The 18,336-nt window shown below is 42.9% G+C and overlaps 1 protein-coding gene and 1 long non-coding RNA gene across 6 annotated transcripts in view; one reads left to right on the top strand and one right to left on the bottom strand.

The window, feature by feature from the left end:
- Nucleotides 1–491: 491 nt before the first annotated feature.
- Nucleotides 492–16,970, bottom strand: Gm39035. 2 transcript variants are annotated; one of them, XR_001778179.1, is made up of 6 exons: nt 16,793–16,970; nt 15,408–15,631; nt 4,741–4,791; nt 4,328–4,446; nt 675–845; nt 492–523 (listed from the first exon to the last, which is right to left on the bottom strand). It is a non-coding gene; the product is annotated as a predicted gene, 39035 (long non-coding RNA). The 2 variants fall into 2 exon arrangements; XR_882214.2 differs by lacking the exon at nt 15,408–15,631.
- Mctp2 (multiple C2 domains, transmembrane 2) overlaps nt 16,716–18,336 on the top strand; it is a 229,290-nt gene continuing 227,669 nt past the window's right edge. The window contains exons 1-3 of one of the 4 annotated variants that reach the window (XM_006540899.3): nt 16,727–16,763; nt 16,982–17,361; nt 17,626–17,698. The gene's annotated coding sequence lies outside the window, so the exon portion shown is untranslated. Of the gene's footprint in view, nt 16,764–16,981; nt 17,362–17,625; nt 17,699–18,336 lie in introns of those variants that run through there. The other 3 variants (XM_011250863.3, XM_030242581.1, NM_001024703.1) reach the window with 3 other exon arrangements.

Below are 18,336 nucleotides of genomic sequence, written 5' to 3'. Positions count from 1 at the left end.
TTTACAATGCTACCTAGATTTTAGTGGTCTTAAAATTGTAGACATTTTAACACCTTGGCTGTTTAAGCAAAACATATTAACTAAGCAGTAGAAAAGGGATCACCATGGCCAGCAAAGTAACTGTGAGTCTCTAATCGCTGCTTATTCCAGGAAAATGACTGCAATCATTTCACAAAAATTACAGGGGTGGAGTGCGGTGGCTCGAGGTTACATTTCTGCTGCTAATCATCAACAAACAATGGATCACTTTCACTTCTGTTCATTTGGTGAAATTAATGCTGTGGTGTATAGGTGTATATGTATGTGTGTGTGTATATGTTTGTTGGTCTGTCTGTCTGTGTCTGTGTGTATGTGTATCTCTGTGTTTATATGTGTATCTGTCTGTCTGTCTTTCTCTCTCTGTGTGTGGGGGTTTCGTTACCTTTTTATTGCTGTGAAGAGATACTATGTTTGCTGGCCGGTTTTATGTCAACTTGTACACAAGCTAGAGTCAGAGAGGAAGGAGCCTCAACTGAAAAAATGCCTACAAAAGATACAGAGGTAAGGCACTTTCTTAGTTAGTGAATGGTGGGGGAGGACCCAGCCCATTGTACCACCCTGGGCTAGTGGTCCTGGGTTCTCTTAGAAAGCAGGCTGAACAAACCAGGTAAAACAAGTCAGTAAGCAGCACTCACCCATGGCCTCTGCATCAGCTCCTGCCTCCAGGTTCCTGCCATGTCTTGAGTTCCTGTCATGACTTGCTGTGATGACAAACAGTGGTATGGAAGAGTAAGCCGAATCAGCCTTTCCTCTCAACTTGATTATTGGTCACGGTGTTCCCTGCAGCAATAGTGATTTGTTGCACCCTAACAAAGACATCATGACCAAGGCACATGTAAAAAAAAAAGCACTTTCTTTGGGGCACATGATTCTAGAATCATCACATAATCATCACATTGGCCCATAATCATCCCAGTAAGAAGCAAGGCAGCAGACAGGCAGGCAGGCAATGTATCAGTGGACTCAGAGAAAGAGAGGTGGAGAAGGGGAGGAGTAATTGGAAATGACATGGGCTGTTGAAAGCTCAAAGCCCATTACCAGTGCTCCTAATCTTTCCCAGACAGTTTCACCTACTGCAGACTAAACATTCAACTACATTTGCCTATGTGGCTATTTACATTCAAACCACTACATTGTCTAAGAGTCTCTATTTACAGTTCAAAAGTATGGAGTAGGTATATGGAGCTGGGAGACAGACAAGGGGAAGCAATCAGTTCCCATGTCCCTAAAACCCATCAAAGGGACATATTGTTCTATGGAAAAGGCTAATCTAAAAATGTTCTTAACAACTTTACTCAAAGCACCTCCTAGTGGGAAAAGTCAAGTGTCTATCAATAGAATGAACAAGTCATAGAATAGAATAGCATCCAGCAGAAAAAGAACACAATGAAAAAGCGAACAAAGTCAGGCCTTGCATGAAAGACTATAAAGGTGTTGTCCTATTTATCTGAAGTTCCAGAATAGGCAAACTAAACTGTGATAGAAAAGTATATCAGAAATGAGATTAACACACTGTGAGTGTGACTCTCTGTCCCTCTCTGTCTCGTTCTGTCTCTCTCTGTCTCTGCCTCTGTCTCTGTCTGTCTCTGCCTCTGTCTCTCTGTCTCTGTCTCTGTCTCTGTCTCTGTCTCTCTCTCTCTCTCTCTCGTGTGTGTGTGTGTGTGTGTGTGTTTGGGTATATATATATATATAGACACTGACTTAAGAGAAATAGATTAAGGAAATTTGGAGGGCAAAGAAAATATCTTAATAGTTTGGTATTCTACCTGTATTTATCAGTTAAACAGTGAACACTATTTTAGATTTGTAAGTGTGCATCATATATAAACAAAAAGTAGAGCTGAGCTCTAAATAATGGGGTCCTGAAAGATGTGCAATGATACCTTCTGTTTAAGATGTCTCAAAAATTAAACAGAGGTATAGCGAGTAGAACTGGTATGTAACAAAATGCATAATAGAGTAAAAACCCAGGTTAATCATCATATAGAGGTTGTAATTTTTAAGAATTTTCATAATAAAATGCTATAAAAACTCCAATAAAATTAGGACTGGGGGAAGACAGCATGAACTTTATTCTTATCATCAATGTTATCATTACCATATCCATTGATTTAATTCCTAAGAATCTGTTTGGGATCAGTATGTTCAAATGAGTTCTCCTTACCCAGGCCTGTTCAAGGGCAACATGCTCACATGCCATGTGTGCCATGCTCATTTATTTGCCTAATAATGGTTGCTTTTGCTTTTATTATAATTATACTAGATTTCCCGTGTGTGTCAAAATAATCAAAACTTAATATGAGAGTCTAGAGGGTCCTGTTTGAAATCACCTTTGCTCAAATTATGACATATATCAAACAAGCAAGGAAAAAAATGATCATATAAAAACTTGAATAATACCTCTCCCAAAATACACGGATGAATAAGAAATAGAGCCCAGGGGAAAGGGATGTTGATTTTTTTTTTCATGACTGATTTTTTTCATGCCATAGATGGTGGTAGACATATGGAGGCCATGTTGTTTGAAAAGAGATACGATATTGGAGCTGGGAAGGACACCTTGGGTCCAAGGCACGACTCTTCTGAGGACAGGAATAGAGACACTTTGATGCTGACATATTTGCATCTTTCCCCTCACAAAGGAGAGATGTAGCGGGGAGCTTTGGAGCATGAATCATAACTTTGATTGCTTGCCAGTCACCTGGGGAGGCAATGTTGCTTAGTGGCTCCATTTCCAGGGCCATAATAATAAAAACTACACGGAGATCTTGTCCAAGTGTCTTGAGAGAGAGAGAGAAAAAGAACCAAACATCAGATTCTCAGTGTATTTCAAAGAGCAGCTGCATGTGACCTAGAAAATTTGCTGCTGTCATTGGGAAGTAGAAATTTCCCTATGTGGTATTTAAAGGACTGGTGGCAATCAGAGTGAGGAGCCTTGTAAGAGGTCTTAAGTATTATTACAACTATAGAAAGATTCTTTCAGTACCAAGGAAAAGACTTATAGCATTTAAGTGCTACACCCATAAGGCTTATTCTTAGTGGAGGACGCCTACTGCTCAGCAAGTGTTTTCAATATGTGCTTGTTTCACGTCCGTCTGGAATTGGATCAACTCAGTGAGTTAATAGGGGTAATTTCCTATCCATCAGACCCCTGACTAAGTGTTGGTTAACATGACAAGAACTTGGAGTTGGGACCTTCTCATTAGCATGGGCAATAAGATACTCAGTGTCACTAATTTGAAAATAATAATAGTAATCACTAGCTGAAAACTACTGAAAATGCTTGATATGGTTAAATGTCTTTATCAAACAGCCCGAGAAATGGTACTGTGACTTGCTGAAGACTGAAGTTAGGAACTCAGATATCTCTTTCCTAGTGTTGTTCTTTGGACTATTTTTAATTGTTGTTTGTTTGTCTGTTTGAACCTAGAATCAATGCCATAATAGACATGATTGAGGTTCAGTCAGATGCCTATAGGCTTGGACTCCCATTCCTGGCCAGAATAAGATAAAGGGAACTGTGCTGGTTCACTTTCACATTTAACAGCAGCAATAGTTATTTGCTTAGACAACAGATAGTGTGCAGTGTGCCAATCCCAGAAAAGCAAAGTTTTCTAAGCTGCATGCATTTCATTGCTGGGGTGGCCAGAGGACTGCCTGCACGCAGCTTAGAGGAGGCAAAACACAGTCCTCAGTCCATGTTTCCCAGTTGGGAACAACAGTGGAGTCCGAGAGGTTTGCTATGGTTCCTAGTCTCGTGTGTACCCAGGCACCATTGACATACTGCTGGGAGTCGGGAACAGGGGTCTCTGGTCTGTGCTTCCCTTCAGGGCATTCACGTGCCAGTCTGGAAGGGGATGTGAGAACCTGGGATGGGGGTGGAACTCGGTTTGTTTCTGAGTGAGTGCTGAGATGATGGAGGGATTGGGAGAGAGAGAAGTCCTTCCCAGGAGATTTAGGAAAGTCTCTTTACTATGAAAGCCTCCCGCCCTGGCAATCCTTGATGAAGAGATGCTCCATGCTTAATCAAACTACTTTATTAGATGGCGAATATGAATGCATATACCTTACTCAAGGTGAACCAGAGATTAAATGCCTTTTTCCGAGAAGGAATGCCCAGGATGGGAAGCTCATTGGCTGAATACTGGGGCTATCTAGATGCCTCATTAGCATGGAGAATTCCAGGGTAGCTAGCTGCTTAACAGATTGCCATGGTCCTATCTTTGGGATTTCATGGTTTTGTGTTTCAGATCAGGTGAGGGCAGAGAGGGAGTGGCCCCAATCCTACCTTTCTTAATTCTTTGATTCAGTGGGTTGAGCTCAGTCAACCTTACCAGTTCTCTTGTCTGATGGCATGGTCCACCTGTCCCCCAGAAGATGTATTCTGAGTTTCCTTTCCTTTAGAACCTGCAGCGAGCACATTTTGCAGTTCAGTGGTGGGGAGACCAAGCAGAGCCTGCTGACTTTTCTAAGCTCAGAGAGAATTCCTCAGGATATGGTAGCTTTCAGTTGTAAGGGAGAGTAGAGGACGGGAAATGTGTATGAACAAAAGGAACAAGAGATTGGAAGAAGCACGAAAAGATTGCTCTCAGTGTATAACTGAACACTAATTAGCTCAGGTATCTGGGAAATCTACCTAAGCAAACAGCTGTAACACTCTCTGAAGTTCAAATAGCAACCAGGCAGAGATCAACACATTACCTATGGAAGAGTCCTAGTCAGGGTTTCTGTTGTTCTTGCAAAATGCCATGGCTAAAAGAGACATGAGAAGAATTTTAATTTAACCTTACAGCTTATAATCTTTAATGAAAGGAAGTCAAACCAGGAACTGAAGCAGAGGCCATGGAAGTGTACTGCTTACTGGATTGCTCACCATGGACTGCTCAGTCCGTTTTCTTACACTCCAGGACCATCTATATATGGTTGGCACCATCTACAGTGGGATGGGGCCTTCTACATCAATGTTTAGTTAAGAAAGTGCTTCACAGACATGTGTATAGACCAATCTAGTGGGAATATTTCTTATAAGACTTTTCTCTTCTTTGATGACTCTAGCTTGCATCAAATTCACAAAAACCCAACCCAAACAATCATTGATGAATCACGACCTAGTGCGTGGAGTAGGATCCTTGAGGGGTGTAATCATTGATGAAACACGACCTAGTGCGTGGAGTAGGATACTTGAGGGGTGTAATCATTGATGAAACACGACCTAGTGCGTGGAGTAGGATCCTTGAGGGGTGTAATCATTGATGAATCACGACCTAGTGCGTGGAGTAGGATCCTTGAGGGGTGTAATCATTGATGAATCACGACCTAGTGCGTGGAGTAGGATCCTTGAGGGGTATAATCATTGATGAATCACGACCTAGTGCGTGGAGTAGGACCCTTGAGGGGTGTAATCATTGATGAATCACGACCTAGTGCGTGGAGTAGGACCCTTGAGGGGTGTAATCATTGATGAATCACGACCTAGTGCGTGGAGTAGGATCCTTGAGGGGTTAAATCATTGATGAAACACGACCTAGTGCGTGGAGTAGGATCCTTGAGGGGTATAATCATTGATGAATCACGACCTAGTGCGTGGAGTAGGATCCTTGAGGGGTGTAATCATTGATGAAACACAACCTAGTGCGTGGAGTAGGATCCTTGAGGGGTGTAATCATTGATGAATCACGACCTAGTGCATGGAGTAGGATCCTTGAGGGGTATAATCATTGATTAAACACGACCTAGTGCGTGGAGTAGGATCCTTGAGGGGTGTAATCATTGATGAATCACGACCTAGTGCGTGGAGTAGGATCCTTGAGGGGTGTAATCATTGATGAATCACGACCTAGTGCGTGGAGTAGGATCCTTGAGGGGTGTAATCATTGATGAAACACGACCTAGTGCGTGGAGTAGGATCCTTGAGGGGTGTAATCATTGATGAAACACGACCTAGTGCGTGGAGTAGGATCCTTGAGGCGTGTAATCATTGATGAATCACGACCTAGTGCGTGGAGTAGGATCCTTGAGGGGTGTAATCATTGATGAATCACGACCTAGTGCGTGGAGTAGGATCCTTGAGGGGTGTAATCATTGATGAATCACGACCTAGTGCGTGGAGTAGGATCCTTGAGGGGTATAATCATTGATGAAACACAACCTAGTGCGTGGAGTAGGATCCTTGAGGGGTGTAATCATTGATGAATCACGACCTAGTGCGTGGAGTAGGATCCTTGAGGGGTGTAATCATTGATGAATCACGACCTAGTGCGTGGAGTAGGATCCTTGAGGGGTGTAATCATTGATGAATCACGACCTAGTGCGTGGAGTAGGATCCTTGAGGGGTGTAATCATTGATGAATCACGACCTAGTGCGTGGAGTAGGATCCTTGAGGTGTAACTCAGAGAGAAGACTAGCTACAGAATCACTCAACAGCGATTCCAAAACAAGCCTCAAGATAAACTATTTTCAAGTAATGTCCTGGTCCTGTGTTCTGGAGAGAAGGCCCTCACCATTTAAAGGAACAAACTCTTTAGAAAGTCAATATCCAGCTGGAGAGATGGCTCAGTGGCTAAGAGCACTGACCTCTTCTAGAGGTCCTGAGTTCAGTTCCCACCAATTACATGGTGGCTCAACAACCATCTGTAATGAGATCCGATTCTCACTGTACTTCTGCTACAGTGTACTCATACACATAAAATAAACAAGTAAATATTTTAAAATGCTTAGTCTTAGATGTTTAAAGAAAGTAAACATTCAAAATCAAAACATTCATATTATATGACCCCTAGTCAAGATTTACTCTGCAATGAAGTTAGGGATAGGGATCATAAGAGGGAGAATAATTAATCATCTGAACTAAGTCCAGAAATAAAATGATAGCGTTCGTAGGTAATGAGAATAAGACTACATGGACAATATACTGTCCACTTTCGCCAAAGTAGAGAAAATTAGTAGAACAAAGAGTAAAATAAAAATGGTGATGAAGAGACCCAGTCCAGCTTCTAAAAATGAAAATACAACGTCTGAGATTCAAGCTACACAGTGTAACAGTAATAACAGGAAAGATGGTCTAGAACATAAATCCTCCTGATTTTATAAGAATGGAACTATTCAAAATGAAACAGGAATTTGAGAAGAAAAGAAATAAAAACAGTTCCTGGGTGATCAGTCAGTATGCAGTGGCCAGCATGCCACTAGCATCTGTAACTGCTATCTGAACAGAAATAAAGGAAGGGAGGTAGAAGTCTCAGGAGAAATAATGCTTTCAACACATCTCAGCCAACCTGGACTTGGTGATGATGACAAAACTCAGTGTTCTTTGGACATCCATTGTGTATCTCACCTTATAATGGTATAGCTGTCTCTAGGTGTCATGCTGGTGCCCAAGGACACCCCTTCCCCTTGAGCATTAGATGAACTATTGATTTGAGTGTAATGTTTAGACTATGCCAGACAGAACTGATTTCTAAGATTGTGTAATGAAGTTATGACTCTCTCTCTCCCTCTCCCTCTCCCTCTCCCTCTCCCTCTCTCTCTCTCTCTCTCTCTCTCTCTCTCTCTCTCTCTGTCTTATACATACAAGATGGGATTTCCTGTGGGGAGATCCTGGTAGCCAGGTATCATGTTGTGCAACCAACTAAGTGTATGAGTTTAGGGTCTTTAAACATATTCTTAAGCTCTAGGTGGATAGTAATGATATAGCAACTGGGGAAGCTTGCCTGAACCCTCATGGAATATTCTGAGTCAGAGAGACTCATGAAAACATCCCAGAATCTTTCCCCACAGAAACTCTGAGATAGTATATATTTTTTTTATTTTAAATTACTGAGTTTGGGAGTTGTTACATTGCTATGTAGATAACAATTACATCCTGTATATGTGTGTGGAAGTCCCTGCAGGTATCATGGCAGGCATGGAACACTGCAAAGATGTAATAATGAAAACTTGGTTCAGTTGACTTAGGTCAGCTGGATCTAACCCTGCGAGTCTCATGCTAGGCAGTTTGTTGCCAGCATGTTTAAACATAGTACAATTTGGGAAGAAAATTTCCCTGGTGTAATACAATGCCTGGTGTAGAAGAAGGCATAATTACATTGAAACTCAACTCAAAGTACCTATCAGGTCTTCCAAGAAGATGGGTACCAGAGATAAGCTACCTATGAGCTTAGGCACCTAAGGAAGGGTCTGTTGTGGTCTTGACCACATAGATAGCATAGAGGTCATTTGGTCAATTAGCCACCTCATGCCCTGTTTGAGGGAGCTTGTTGCGCTACAGATAATAGAAAAGTCATTCAGACTACTGCTCACCTCGGGTCCTGGAGTGGAAGCTTGATACTACGGCCTGGCCTAACAGATAATGCAAACCATCAAGCTATTAATCACCTCCAATTCCCAGCTTTCTGGATGGGAAACAAAACAAACAAACAAACAAACTAAAAATAGGGTGTTTGTCCTTTTCTGTGAGAGGACAATCCTGAATATTTAACATTTCTGATTTCCCTGGTGACCTGTGTGTACAAGAACTTTCATGTTCCTAACATATATATACATGAAGTTTTGAAAAACCGTATTTCCTATAGGCTGTCTAGAATGAATTGATAGTCTAGAAATATATTTTAGAACAAATGAAATTATAAGAGGTATCAACACAGCCCTTTCACAACAATAGAAGCTCTTGATTGAAGCATTTTAAGATCACAGAGTATAACTGCTGTGGAGCCTCTTAAATAAGAAGAATTGATTCTTGTTAGTTGAGGAGTGTGAGAGTTATGGAGGGAGGAGACAGTTATTATTTTGGGCATTGGAGGAGACAGAATCTCATAATTTATATTTAGCTTTCTTTCTCAGAGTGTGCGAGGTGGCCAAGAGGCAGAGCATCGAGGGCTTTGTGTGGGAAACCATAAAAAGAGGCAGCAATGTGAGAAACAGGAAGAGAGACCAAGCAAAGACACTATTCTTTAAACCGCAGAGACCGTGGCAACTTTTATCTTGGGGCTCATGCTAAGGATTGTGTGAGGAAACAGAACATTGATTCGTACAAATGTCTCCTTGTAATATTTATCCTGCTTGGCACTAATGAGCATTTATTTGCCTTTGCCTGAGTTGCAGTTGCAGAGATGAGCTAGTGAGTGTCCTGAGCCTTAGTGAACAACACAGTCAGATAAAGGTATTGAGGTGGCCTCTACGTCACTTCACTAAGTACAGGATTACAGCAGTTCACAAAGCGGTAAGCACAGCCAAAGCCTGAAAGAAGTGTGAGCCCACAGGCAATCCACTGTCTTCTCAGACATCTTACAGCCCGAACACTATGACCTTGGATTTTATTGTATGTTCCTTCGCTAGTGACATAAGCAGGACATTCCTTTTGGCTTATCTGTCTACTTTGTTATCTTCCCTCTCTCCAAGGCTTAGCTCCGGACGATAGTCTACAGTGGCTTCACCTTGGCAATTTCAATTCTTGTTTGCTTTTCCACACTGCTCATCCATCACTGACTCTGTGTGTGTGTGTGTGTGTGTGTGTGTGTGTGTGTGTGTGTGTGTGTGTGTGTTTAACTTTCCTCCCTTTGCCTTCTACTTGTACTTCTGTAGTGCTGAGAATCGGGCCCTCAGTTCTTTCACCTTACTCTGCCATCATTTGGTAGCACTTCCTGCCCAGAAGACACAATCCCCCTGCTGATCACACCTTGCTAACAGACACTTCACAGTTGCATGAAATAAGAAGAACAATCAGTAGACAACATCTCCATCAGCATTTCAAATGGTTCTCAGCCTGAATTTAAATTCTCAGAGAATTACCCTGTTATCTAAGGCTCTTCCACTCCTGCAATACACTAAAGGTGCCTGCTTGCACGGGTGAAACAGTATGGGCTTGACTTCTGAGGAGCTTGCCGAAGGAACACTAGCTTGTCATTATTGGAGGAGAAAGATGGTTTGAAAACAAAGAGTGAGGCATTGAGGGTGACACAGACTTCCCAGAGGCCTGACCTAGGTCTGCATGAGCATGTAGCCTGCATCCCCTGATTATGTGGTGTCCAGAGCATGTGGCAGCAATGCATGTTTATGTGTGAACCATATGCAGCTTGAAATGTAAGTCTGGGATTTTCAATGAGATGCATTGAAATAGAACCACATCTTGAAAATTCATGAAAAAGGGGTTAGTTTCACTAAAAAATCCATCAGGAATAAGGAGACAGGTAACAATGTGTGTGTGTGTGTGTGTGTGTGTGTGTGTGTGTGTGTGTGTGTGTGTGTGTGTAGAGCAGGTCATATTTAATAGAAATTGTCTGAGGAACTCTCTTCTCTCCAAATCATCTCAAGTATATTTTGTGCTTGATTGCCTAGGGATCTCTTCACTGTTCTTCATGTTAAAAGCAGCTGAACAAGAAATTCAACTTAATCAAATATGCTTTTTAAAAAAGAATATACCCTTTATAGAATGAGCACTTTTTCCTTTAGTTAGGTGTTTCCAGGTAGGGAAGTAATTGAGTACTCATATGATGGGTAATCTTGTCAACTTATTTTGTTTAGTTTTTACTTTTGAGATTATAATATAATTACATTTCCCCCTTTCCTTTTCCTTTCTTCCCTTTAAACCTTCCTGGATTCCTCTCCTGGCTGCTTGTTGAATGAATGGCCTCTTTTTTCATACACACACACACACACACACACACACACACACACTTCCCCAAATATACCCTGCTTAGTCTGTATAATGTTACTCCTATGCATGTTTTCAGGGCTGACCTTTTGGTATTGAGTAACAAATTGGTGTGCTCTTCCCTGGGGAAGACTATTTATCCCACCCTTTGCATTGCTTAGTCACTTGTAATCCTTTATGTGGAGCTAAAGCCTTGTGGGCTTTTTCTCATACATGTTGGCATGTCTATTGGTTTTACCTTGTTCAGCTCATGTTTGGGCATTCATGTTGGTTAGTATTTTGGGATGCAGCCTCTGACATTACTAGAAGACACACTCTCTAACCAACTCCCCCAACCAACTCTTCTGGTTCTTAGACTATTTTTGCCCTCTCTTCTGCCTTTGGCATGGGGGTGTTTTATAGATATCCATTGTGAGTGGACACCACAACTCTGAATTTTGATTGGTTATTATTTTGTGTAGTGGTCTATCTGTTACAAAAACAAGTTCCACTTGAGGAGGGGTAAAAACTATATTATTTGTGGTATAAGAAGTATTTATAGATTGTTGTTAAGGATTATGCTGGTTTAGTAAAATAGTGGTTGTACGTTCTCCTCCAATAACTGTGACTTGACCAGCACTGAGTAAGCAGATTGCTAGCTTTCCTGTTCCAGCCTTGGTCTCCTTTTGCCCAGCAGCTCTTAAGTCCAATTAAAGAGCTGTTGGTAACTACCCAGGTCTATGTGCCACTACTACACCCACACATCTAGTGCTCCACGCTGGCTGTTTATGTGTTTCTTAGGTATTATAGCTTACTAGGACCTTCTGTTACTATGGAAGCTGGTCCCCAGAGAGGAGTTCTTCAGGTTAGTTCCACCTTAGGGGCCTCTAGGGTTTGTAGTACATGAGTATCTTCAGCAATACAAACTTACCTTCCACCTCTTGGCGGTAACCAATGGCCATAGAAATAGATTATACGTCTGGGAGTCTACATTTAGCACTGGATAACAACTCAAAAAGGGTTTCTTGTATTGGGCATTTTGTTAGGTGATCTTTCTCTCCTAAAGGGAGCATTGGCATCCTTGATAAGAAAAGTTCATTACAACTATATATTTATACACAGATTATATGTATTGTAGTTTTTCTAGGAAAAACTGTTAAAAGTATAATTCCTTATGACTGTCAGACATACTTATTGTTATTTTTACCTGTCTTCCTTCTCCTTCTGGGTTTACCTCCCTCCCTGAAAAGCCCCACCCCTTTCTTATTTTCCTGGTTGTCAGTTTGATTGGATTGGGAAATGCAAAAGTGAGTAAAATGTGCTTCTGGGTGTGTCTGTTCTGGAGACCGAAGGCATGGGCTGGACCTGAGGCGGGACCGTGGGCTGGACCTGAGGCGGGACTGTGGGCTGGACCTGAGGCGGGACTGTGGGCTGGACCTGAGGTGGGCTGAACGTGGGCTCAGCCATCCTAGGGACAGAACGACCATGTGACATAAAAGGAGGAAGGAAAACATCAACTGATACACGCATCCACTGCCTTTGATTCCAGGTCTGTGATGTGAGAAGATCCATCAGACCTTCTCTAGTAGGGTGCAACTGAAGTCCTTATATGTTAGAATAAATCATTCTTGCCTTTAACTACTGGTTCTTTTTGTTTGGAGGGGGTGTGGGTGGTGGGTATTGGGAAACATCAGGAAAGCCTGATTAGTCCAGGTAAATACTAGAAATTAATTTAGTTTAAGATAAAACGTCCTAGTATTTCATTTCATATTTTGGACCCATATGTTCTCAAGAAGTGGCAACAGTAGTCATTGTAAATCTGTATCTAAACAATTACTAAGAAAATAATTGTATGCCAGGTTCACTTAGAAATATTGTTATTATACACTTAATAAGGCTGCATCCATTTCCACACTACTTTGTAATCACTAATTAGTGAATCCGTACTTTCTTTGTAGGTCAACATTCCAGCCAGTAATTAAAGGTTAGATACATTAAAAGTTACACAAATTACATGTCCCATATAGGCAAGAAGACAGGCTGATGATATGTGTCCAGCATTTGTTAGTGTCTTTAGTAATAAGTTTGCTTATTATTTTTCCCTGTGTATCTATATTTACGTTTTCTCATTTCTTGAGTATACATTATGGGGACATTCCTAGACAGTTCTGACCTCATTCCATGATTGTTGCTTATCTGCCAGCTGTTTCTGTGAGCAGCTAGGTTCTGTCCCCTCATGGTTATTTTCACCGCACTGAGGCTCCCTGGAGTTCCTCCCTGCGAACTCGCTCAACAGTATTTTCTACATACTCTCTTGAACTTGACTCTGAAAATGTACTTTCTAGCCTTTTCAGGCTTTTGCACCAAAATTGTCTCCCTTTGATACACTTGATCTTATCATTTGATAATACATTTCCCCTTTAGGACCAAGCTCTAGGGTTCAGAGGACAAAAGCCATTGTGGGTTCCCCCCTTTTTTTTCTTATATTTACAGCATTAATAATAGAGCTTGAAGCACTATTGACTAGGGGCACAGACTAGTTACCTGGCTTCTGGCCAGAAGCCAAGGTTTAGGAATATGTGAACTTGAATGTTTTCAGTTTGGCATGCGCTGTTTTGACTATTTGGTCCTTTCCTGTGCCATCTAAGCCGATCTTTTATTTTGCTGGCTGGGCTCAATAAATGCCGCAGATTGTGTTAGTTATGAGATTATGTCAGGGACCGTGTTGCTTATTGATGGAAGATTGGCTACCAAGGAGGGTTGCTCATCACTCTGCTATTTCATTCTGGAGACTTCTACTTCTTCTACTTGCTCCTTCTCAGACTTCAGGAAATAAAGAGAGCCAGTAGTAGCTCCTCTGGACAATGTGCAAAGACACATTCCTGGAAGATTGCTAGGAGTGGGACATTCTGAGTCAGGGGGACAACAAAGGCAGTTGCTTTACTTCTAGAACCTATAGGATGCAAACAAGCTGGTCCCCGTGGGAGCTGATTAAGACTTTTGCTCCTGTGATAAGTGATGCTTAGGATCTTCTTTAAACAGTCATAGCAGTTTGAATATATTGACCCTGGCAACCAGTCCAGATGTAAAATCAACAGCCATTTGTCAAGGTTCACTTGTCATATGTCCCTTAGTGTGGCCAGCAACATAGTAGCAGCAGCCAATAAAATTGAACAGGGACCAATGACAATTCTGTATAGCCAGAAACCCTCTCTTGGTGTGGGGTTTTGAACAGTTAGCTAACTGGTTGGGCCTTGATCACTAGATGAGAAACCAGCAGAGGAATCCTGGGCAAGGCTTGACAACAGTAAGCTTGGCTCTGCTTTACCCACCTGATGAAGCTGATAAGTAGATCTCCAGCAAGAGCCATGCTTTTCGGTGATTGCATCCCTTGTCAACAATTGCCATATGTTTATCTCGCCCATCAAATTCTCATTCACACCATCCATAAAATCTGATTTTGAGCACCTTATTACCTGTGACCATTTTTAGTTAATCATGTCTAGGTAGTTGCGATAATGTGCTATGTAGAATTATCCTAAATTCTATTGATGGGTTCAGGAGAAAAGTTTTGTGCTATGCTTTGTAAATAATTCATTTTCTATGAGGGTTCCTCCTTTACCTTGGAGGATGGAAGCTTTGGGGGTGGGGGTGGGGGGAAGACAGCTGTCAAGTACTGGAGCTAGGTAGGAGTGACCTACTAAAAGGTTTCCACACCTGCTCCTGGGCAAAGAGGACTAAATGACAATTATACAATAGAAAACTCTCCTTGAGTAAATAGAATAGCAAAAACTGTTTGCACTAGCCATAAAAGGTGGCCATTTTCTCAGTACCATGTAACAAAGTGAGTACCACTCCCTTGGTATACTATACACATCTGGCACTTGGACAACAGAATACATTTTCCCATAGTCTGCATCCTGACAGATATGTGTACCTCAGTTGCTTTTCAGCTTCTACCATCATTGTTCCCGGAATACTGAGAAACTGCAATGAAGGAAAATGGGAATGATAATGGAGGCCAAGGGCTAGTCACTACTGGCATCACGAGCAGAGCCATGGAAGCTTTCGATTGGGTAAAAAGCAGATTTGAACTTCTAAGATTAGCCTTGGCCTTCTCTCTGGATTTGGGCTGGGTTGATAGCTTGATACCATGACTGGCTTAGCTAAAAAGACCATGGGGATCCACTATGGCCCCTTGGGGCAGGGAAGAGTCAAAATTCTAGATTTTCTGATTATGTGGACCCTACAGAACATGTATTTGCACTAGACATTTATTTAAAAAACGAAGAGCTTTAAGGAGATTGTCCTGCAGCCAGGCATCCATTGCCTAATGTAAGAAAGATGTTTATCAAGAAGTGGGAAATCTCGGCTTCTGCAGTGTCACTGACCACAGGGGCTATTTCTTGAATAGCCACATACCTTATTGCTGCTATGAATTATGAAGGCCAGAGAGAACAGGCTGCCTATTATAAACTTGGGAGGTTTTACTTTTTGAAAGTAACAACAATTACATCATTGATCAGTGCCCATAAAGTAAGACTCGGTTCACAACCTGCTTAAATCAAGAGATTCAAAATAACAGCAGCAAATTAAAAATTGATCAGCCACATAGAGTTTTAACTGTAGCCATGATTAGAGTTGTAACTGTAGCCATGAGTGGTCAGGTAGGAAAACTCAAGTACTAAAATAAGAGAATGATTCTCAGAGTGCAATCCACTGAGAGGAGGCAGGTAATACCTTAGGACAGGTAAAGACAAAACCAACATCAGAAGGTCCACTCCCCTGGGGGTGGGGTCCGGAGGGAGCAGGATAGCTCATCTTTGCGGGTGCAAGCAGAAGATATCACCTTAGACATCTCTGTCTGTAGCCCTTTCGCTTTCTATAGCATTGATGCTTGCAAAAGGCTGGGAGCCATTTTCAGCTTATGGTTGGGCTGCAGGAACCGCAGAACAGGAACTTCACTGGGGCGGGAGATAAAGACAAAAGTCTCTTGTGAGGCTTTGTTTAGTGTCTTAATTCATTTGTATCTTTAGTCAGCTTTAAAGGAACAGCTGCTGCTTTTAATAGGCTGCTGTTCTCTTGACTTTCTCCCATTAACTTTGCTCTCTAGAGGGTGTAGGACCGTCAGGGTAGTGGATACACCCTGTTTTGCTTGCTGGACTCTTCTGGGACCTCAATCCAGGCTTTCAAGCAGAGTCTGGGACTATGTCTTTGTTTTAAATCAGAAATATTATGACCTGTCTCAAAAGCTTGTACATATTAAATAGGATCAAGTATCCCATTGCATGCATCTAGACGAGGGCAAAGTTGACTTCCTCACTTCTGGCTATTGAGTTAGTGGACTTTTCAAGTCCAGGCAGTGGCTTTCACTATTTCTTCCTACAGTCAAATACTTTCCTTCTTTTTCACCCCTCCTAACTTCCCACCTAAGAGACTTAGTCATTACCTTATCTTTACTGAATGGTTGATGTGGACCAGAGGCTGGGTACTAGCTTTAGAATTTCTCAGACCCTATGAGCTAGTTATATTTAAATTGAGATTTATTAGAGGGAAGGTTGCTGTCTAATCCCTGGGTGATCTGCCTAGGTACAGTTAGTTGTTGGGCCAGGATTTGATTCTAGGGCTTTCTGAGTTCAGAGCTCAGAATTGCACCAATCACACTCCCCTGGCGTCACAGATTTCCTATCCTCACAGCAGCCTATAGAATGCTAAATCTGTCCCACAGCTAGGTTACCATTTCAGAAACTCCTGTATCTCTTCTCAAAACTACTGCTCCCAGGAAAGGTGATTCCCGATCTTCCCAGAGTCTTCTGTAGCCACCCATAGGCTCTCAGAGCACAGGATGAAAATGGGAGTAGGGTGGGGGTGGGGTAAGGGTGGGGGTGGGGGGCAGCAAAACCGACAAAGCCAGAAGGGAGCAAGACAGGGGCGGGGAGGGGGGGGAAGCACAAAAATTCAAAAGGCAAGTATTTACTGAGCACCCGAGGATCAAAATCTCAAGCGAGTGTCTTTAAGTCTCAGAGTCCTCAGAACAACTCCCAGACCACAGAGCAGCTCATCCTTGGAGAAGGGGACAAGGCCCAACAGATCTGGGTGAGTGACTTCCAGCCACCCTCACTCACATGGCACAGGTTTCCTAGGTTTGGTTCCTAGGGTTGTGGTAGTGAAAACGGAAGCTGTTCTCTGCCTGGTGGTCTTTTAGGAACGGACTAGGAGCACTGTGAGATCTTCGGAGCCTCCGTGAAGAAAAAGTGTTTAGTAACTGCAAGTTTGCAAGACTACACTCCTGTTTCCTTCCTTTTGACTTTTAGGACACACCTTCCTCCCCCGTGAGCCAATCCAAGCGAATGATTTCGGAGTAATCGCGCTCTGCACGCCCAGCTAGCCTAGCGAACAGCCCAAACTCCTTCGTGTCACACCTGGAAGAGTCACCCGCAGCTGCCCCCGCGCTAGCTGGGAGGCGGCTCCAAGGTGACGCGACCGCCTCCTCCCCTTTAAGGCGGGGCTCACAAGGGGGTGGCCGAGGAAGTCCCGCGGCTCTTGGGAAGCTCCTGTGTCCTTTGCATCAGGGATACTTGGTGTTCTCCCGAGCAGTGACCACAGCCATAAGGGACAGCAACGCTGGATCCCACGCAAGTGAGGGGCGCGCGCCCGCCGCCCTGTGCTGGCCTGGGGACTCAGCCTCAGACAGGTGAGATTGGTGGGTCACCTGGTCATGCGTATGGGCAGGGTAGCAGGGTCCTGAACAGTCTGATACTGAGGCTAGACTTCTTTCTGCTTTTAGCCAAAATGGGAAGTTACCGATTTTAGGGTCCGGGGATGGGATTTAATGTCATTCCTAACCCGTGGTTGCCGGCTGGGGGTTAAGAGAAGTGTCTTTTGGCCCAGAGACAAGCATGAAGTGTTGGCGAACTTGTGTTGGCAGTCTGTCACAGCGTTTCTTAACATTTTAAAGGCCGCACAGCAGGGCTTCCCGGAGTCCGGTGGAGTTATCACCCCATTGCTTCCCGAATCTGGACTTTGTAGAGGTCAGTCCTTTGATTGGATGGGCTCTGGTGCATTCCGAGTTCCTGAAGATGTAGAGACTCGCGTTTCTGTCTTTGCGTTGGCATTTGCTCACTTCCAGGACTGTGGAAAAACCTTAGAGTAAGCATAGGTTATGAGCTCTCAGCCACATTATCAAACAAAGCAAAAGTGATGACGATTGAAATGAATTTGCAAAACGAATGTTTCTGCAGTTCGTTCCCTAACGTTGTCTACGCTGTCCAGTTGTTAAATAAAGCTCAGATTTCACAAGATGAGTTTTCTCTGTAAATGGACTAGCTCCTCTGCGGTATGAGGATCCCAGCTGCACCTGGATGCTGGATCCTGCGTGCCCTCCAAGCTACAAGCCTTCAGACATTTTAGGTGCTAAAGAGCTGCTCCGTGAACCCTGGGGCATTAGAGCTTTGGTTTCTCCAGGCATATGAAAATGCAGTCACGATTTATTCTTTGGGGTCTCTGGATGATGATACAATCAGTATTCAAGGCCTTGACTGGGTCAGTGGCAATTCAATTAAACAAATATTGTACACCTGCTAAAGGCAAGCCATCTAAAGAAGAGGCTGAGCTAGTGTTTGGTAGCCAGGTGTTGAGACAAAGGAAGGGAGGGTCCTAGAATGTCTAC

This window comes from Mus musculus, chromosome 7 (genome assembly GCF_000001635.26).
Source record: "Mus musculus strain C57BL/6J chromosome 7, GRCm38.p6 C57BL/6J".
Taxonomy (NCBI): domain Eukaryota; kingdom Metazoa; phylum Chordata; class Mammalia; order Rodentia; family Muridae; genus Mus; species Mus musculus.
The sequence above is the reverse complement of the archived record's forward strand: the minus strand, read 5'-3'. Positions and strand labels throughout refer to the sequence as shown.